General features: G+C 45.0%; 1 long non-coding RNA gene across 1 annotated transcript; it reads left to right on the top strand.

The window, feature by feature from the left end:
* Positions 1–2,273: 2,273 nt before the first annotated feature.
* LOC147975487 (uncharacterized) lies at positions 2,274–5,446 on the top strand. Its single transcript, XR_015600845.1, has 2 exons — positions 2,274–2,604; positions 5,166–5,446. It is a non-coding gene; the product is annotated as an uncharacterized LOC147975487 (long non-coding RNA).
* The last annotated feature ends 813 nt before the right edge of the window (positions 5,447–6,259 follow it).

Genomic DNA, 6,259 nt, shown 5'->3' with positions numbered 1-6,259 from the left:
TGCATGAATAATTACAACATATACAGAAATATAACATTTCTAATGATGGCCATATGGTGCATCTCTTTCCACACGGGCTTTTCTCTCGACCTTGTGTTGCCTCCCCTGTGCACATGGTATCCCATCTCACAATCGTAGATACATATTGTGAATTAGTAACAATTCTTGTTTCACATATCAGATGGCTATTACAAAGTTGCAACTTATTTCTACATTTCACTATCAATTAGCACTTCCAAGTAGAAACCTTCTGCAAGTGGATGCTCACTGTCAATTAACAACATACTTGAGTTGTGGTTTGAACTTCTAACTACAATTGCAAGGTAAAAGTTGAATTTTACAGCAAACAGACCTTTTCTCGGCATACATCACAGTTTCATGTATCTGTATAAATGCCGACTCAAGCTGTAGCTTGAACATAATCTTTGCAGGGCTCAGGCGGCTCCTGACCATCCACAGCTTGAAAGACTAATTCACAAGGTGGAAGGCTGAAAGTACTTATACTGATCTACACATATGTTTACAAGATTATATGGCGTATATTATCTCTGCTGCTGTCGATGTCGACATCAAGGTATGTTTTAGCAATAAAGATCCTTTACATGAGATCATGGCACCCTAGAGATAGGTGAACATATAGTCCAAAATCGAGTAAACACCATGTATTTTCTGCAATTTGAGCTCAGTATTTAGATGTTTGGCTGGAACTACAACTTCTGGAATTGCTAAGCTGAATGGCCAACAACATATATGAATTGTCATTGTGAAATGCAATTTATTGACCTCAGATATACAAACAAATGCTCAACGTACAGAAGGTAATGCTTCTTTCAGGCAACCTTTGCTGTATATATCATTAGATTGCTTCTTAATAGAATATACTTTTAGCCTCTTCTTACATTACATAAAGCAAGATTTGACTATAACGCCATGAAAACCAGCCACCTACTGCCTGGTACTTAAGCCAAGAACTCTGTGCTTAGTAAGATCAGGATCTTCTGGCATTTTTTTTGCATATTTCAGTTATCCTAAAAAATCACCTGTTGATTCTTATGCTTATTGTAATTACCTTCCTTAGTGAGAAACACTTTTTAAAATGCAATATTGCTTATAAGATCAAGCACAATCGCTTTTTTAAACGCAATAGTATTTTCTCGCAAGTTAAACTATCCCGCAAAACAGACACCAAATCACTTTAGTATAGACACAAAAATGAATTGACAGCAATGATCACCTCACATTCAGCGATTGTCATGGTCATTCAGGTTGATGCCAGAGGAGAGGCAATGAACGAATGCACACCAAACTTAAATGAGAAGATAAATGGCAACAATGAATATATCGAAAAAGCATATATATATATATATATAATAGCATGAGCACACATTTATAAATGGTTCCAGGACAAACAAGAACGAAGTAGACATGTTTGACTGAACACTTTGCTACATATGCACAGGGAACATGAATTTGTGTACTCACCACCACGAATTTACAAATAGGCCATGCAATCATTTGTCAACCATAGTATGCCCTTCTTTAGTTGTTTGCTTAGAACATATGTGAAAAACAATATTGGCTCTGAAGATCTCACCTCATCTATCTTCTCACCTAAAAGGGCATCAGACAATCACTACTTAAACATAACAGCCTGTAGTATACCAGTCCCATGGGAAAACGGGTAGCCAGAGCGCATAAGCCAATCCAGCTGTGACGTCCGGATATTTAAGCTACAGTAATTCTCTGCCTATGATGCCACGTCACTTCGATTATTGTTGCTAATCTCACGTTAGTTCGAAACCGATTCTAATTCAAATCCAAAATCAAGAAAACAATAAAAGTTTTCAAATATTAAAATTAAAATGTTTGGAGTGAACCAAATATTGCATAAATAATTATGGTGGAGAAACCACACCTTTATAAAATGTTTAAATAATATGAGATGAATAAAACAGCAGCAAAAACAATTATTTAAATACCTTTTGTAATTAATAAAATGTCAAACTAATTTATTGAAGACTGGACTTTTTGAGTATGGACTAAGTTGAAATACTAATTTACATACTATATATATATTTTACTAAAACTAAAATAATAGGATACCAAACTATAACAAAAAAAGTAAAATATATAAAATGTAAAAACAAAACAAAAGAAAGGACCCCCCTGCTAGACCGCGCCCAGCTAGCCATCGGGCCAACCAGGCCGGCCCAGCCGGTCACCCCTCCCTTGGCCTATATGGCCTACCTCTCCATCCCCCGAACCCTAGACCCCAACCCCGTTCGTCATCTCCCTCGCTCCCCACGCGCCGCCACACACTCACACACGGGTAGGGCAGCGCCCAGCCCCGTGCGCCTCCTACCTCCCGACCCTGTCGCGCCCGTCGCCCCTCTCCCCGCCGTCGTTCGATGCCACCAAGCGAGCGCCGCCTCCCCGCCGGACTGCCTCGTCTCCTCCTCACCCCCTCCTGATCTGGACGCCTTGCCGCGGCGCCCCGGCGACAGCACCGCCGGAGGACGATGTCGCCCGCCTCCCCAACTTCCACCTCGTCGTTCCGCTTCTCCACCGACCACCTCGAGCCGCTGCCTCCCCTTCCGACTCACTGTGAGCCCCGCGCCCTCCTTTTTCCTCTGTGCTCCGGCCTCCCCTCCCCTAGCTCGTTCGCCACTGACACCGACGCTCGTTGTCGCGCTCCCGCCCTTGGCCGCGTCCCTTGCCGCGCCGAGACGTGTAGCCCCGCATCCCGGGCGCCTTCCCCGGCCTGCTGGCTCTAGCCGCCGCCCCCCTTTTTGCTGCTGCCGCCGCTCGTGCCCACACGGGCCGCGTCGCAGTCCCGTCACGCCAAAGCTGTGCCTGCACCCCGCTCGCGTCTCGCGAGCCCTCGTCGGCCACGAGCCCGCTCACCCCAGCCGCTCCCCGCCGACCTGCTGCTGACCCGCGGCGCCGCCAGGGCCCGGCGCCCCTGGGGCTCCATTCGCTCGCGCCCTTTGCGGCTGTTAACCGGGCTGGCCCCCTGGGCCACTTACGAGTGGGGCCCGCCCCCTGTTAAAATGAAGACGAAAATAAAAATGGAAAAAGGATGTTTAAAATTGTTAATTAATTAATTAGATAATTAACTTTGATTAATTAGCCTAATGAACATATTTAGTCTAATTGAACATGCTTCATTAAACTAGATAATGACAATTGGGCCCCACGCCTAGAGAACGTTATATATATATATAAAGAATTAAAAATAATAATATCAAACTAATTAATTAATCAATTAATTAAAAATTAATTAACTTAATTAATTCTGATTAACTAAACTAAACAACTAATTGAGCTAATTAATCATGATTAGTTAGTCTAGTCAATGACGAACGGGACCCACACGTCAGTTGATCAGTCAACGCCTATGTTGACTCCTGATGTCATGATGACGTCTGCATGCACTATTTTGGATAATGTTGAATTAAATTAATTAAATAAATTCTAAAAATGATTTAAAACTTTAGAAAATCATATAAAATAAATCGTAGCTCAGATGAAAAAACTTTGTACATGAAATTTCTCAGAACGATGAGACGAATCCGGATACGCAACCCGTTCGTCTGCCACGCATCCCTAGCATAGCGAACACGCAACTTCCCCCCTCCGATTCATCTGTCCGAAAACGCGAACCACCGGGGATATTTTTCCGGATGTTTCCCCCTTCACCGGTACCACCTCATACCGCGTTAGGGCACCCCTAGCACCGCTACTTGTCATGTCATGCATCGCTATGCAGCTGTTTGCTTAATATTTATTGTTTCTCCCCCCTCTTCTCTCGCTAGACACCGAGATCGACGCCGCTACTACCCAGTACAACTACGGTGTTGACGACCCCTCTCTCTTGCCAGAGCAACCAAGCAAGCCCCCCCTTTGATCACCAGATATCGCCTATTCTTCTTTCTACTGCTTGCATTAGAGTAGTGTAGCATGTTACTGCTTTCCCTTATCCTATCCTGATGCATAGCCTGTCCTTGCTACTATTGTTGTTACCTTTACCTACAATCCTAAATGCTTAATATAGGATGCTAGTGTTCCATCAGTGGCCCTACACTCTTGTCCGTCTGCCATGCTATACTACTGGGCCGTGATCACGGGCATATGATATATACTTATACTGTTACATTACTTATGATATTGTTCGGAGATGGGGGCTGAAGGGGTAGGTGGCTCCATCCCGGTAGAGGTGGGCCTGGGTTCCCGACGGCCCCCGACTGTTACTTTGAGGCGGAGCGATAGGGCAGGTTGAGATCACCTAGGAGAGAGGTGGGCCTGGCCCTGGTCGGCATTCGTGAAACTTAACACGTTTAACAAGATCTTGGTATTTGATCTGAGTCTGGCTACTGGCCTATACGCACTAACCATCTACGCGGGGACAGTTATGGGCACTCGACGTCGTGGTATCAGCCGAAGCCTTCGTGACGTCAACGACTGAGCGGCGCACGCCGGATTGGACTGGAACGCCTGCTAGGCTAGGTTTGCTTCCGGCCGCATTCGCAATGTGCAGGTGTGCAAAGGGCGATGGGCCCAGACCCCTGCGCCATAGGATTTAGATTGGCGTGCTGACCTCTCTGTTGTGCCTAGGTAGGGCTGTGATGTGTTGATCTTCCGAGGCCGGGCATGATCCAAAAAAGTGTGTCCGGCCAAATGGGATCGAGCGTGTTGGGTTATGTGGTGCACCCCTGCAGGGAAGTTAATCTATTCGAATAGTCGTGATCTTCGGTAACAGGACGACTTGGAGTTGTACCTTGACCTTATGATAACTAGAACTGGTTACTTAATAAAATACACCCTTCCAAGTGCCAGATACAACCGGTGATCGCTCTCTCACAGGGCGACCAGGGGAGGATCATCGGTTAGGATTATGCTATGCGATGCTACTTGGGGAACTTACCATCTACTCTCTTCTCCTGCTGCAAGATGGAGGTTACCAGAAGCGTAGTCTTCGAAAGGATTAGCTATCCCCCTCTTATTCTGGCATTCTGCAGTTCAGTCCACATATGATACCCTTATTCCATTTGATACCAATGCATATATATGTAGTGTAGCTCCTTTCTTGCGAGTACTTTGGATGAGTACTCACGGTTGCCTTGCTCCCCCTTTTTCCCCTTTCTATACCCGATTGTTGCGAGCAGACGATGGAGTCCAGAAGCCAGAGGATCCCGAGGATGATTCTACGTGGAGTTCGGCTTCGAGGAGTAGTTAGGAGGTCCCAGGCAGGAGGCCTCGCCTTTTCGATCGTTGCTACTTTTGTGCTAGCCTTCTTAAGGCAAACTTGTTTACTTATGTCTGTACTCAGATATTGTTGCTTCCGCTAAGTCTTCTATGATCGAGCTCTTGTATTCGAGCCCTCAAGGCCCCTGGCTTGTAATATGATGCTTGTATGAATTATTTAATTTGTAGAGTTGTGTTGTGATATCTTCCCGTGAGTCCCTGATCTTGATCGTACACATTTGCGTGTATGATTAGTGTATGGTCAAATCGGGGGCGTCACAAGTTGGTATCAGAGCCGACTGCCTGTAGGAATCCTCCTTCCACACTCATTGGCAGAAGTCGAGTCTAGACCTTACAAAACTTTTTACTAACTTGGCTGTGTGTCTTACGGGCCCACGTCGCCATTTGGGTGGTATTAGGATCTTTTACTTCTCGATCCTTACTCTGGGACTCTGAACTCTCTTCTATTCAGGTTAAATGATTTTACTAAATCTGACTCTAGGTTCTCGTTAGTATTTCCTCCCGGAGAACCCCTCACTCCAGATGATTGCTCTGTGCACCAGAAGATTTCGAAGATACTCTCCGATGTTATCCGAAGAACTTGTGCTCATTGCGTTTGCAACCCCCTTCCACCGTTAACCCCTACGGATAGCTACATGCACATGCCATTCTTACACTCATCCCCAGTTGGTCTTGTTATTACAAGATGCATCGAATTATTCTCCGACTTTGAAGAATCTCTTGAACCACTGCCTTACAGATCTTTTCCGCATGAATACCCCTACGGATAATTCCTCGCACTTAACGAGTATCCGCTCATTCCCGGTTGGTCTTGTGTTCCACAAAAGACTTCAAAATACTATTTGATCTTTCGGAAATCCTCAACAACCTGTTGTTCTTGGAATTCTTGCATACTTGCATTCCAGTTAATTCCATTTGTCTAGCAAATTACTTTAAAAACCTTTGTGATTGTCATTCTAATCCTTTTGATTCAACATGTGTGTGAATGCACACA

This window comes from Triticum urartu, chromosome 4A (genome assembly GCF_056163025.1).
Source record: "Triticum urartu cultivar PI428250 chromosome 4A, HENAU_Tu73, whole genome shotgun sequence".
NCBI lineage: Eukaryota > Viridiplantae > Streptophyta > Magnoliopsida > Poales > Poaceae > Triticum > Triticum urartu.
The sequence above is the reverse complement of the archived record's forward strand: the minus strand, read 5'-3'. Positions and strand labels throughout refer to the sequence as shown.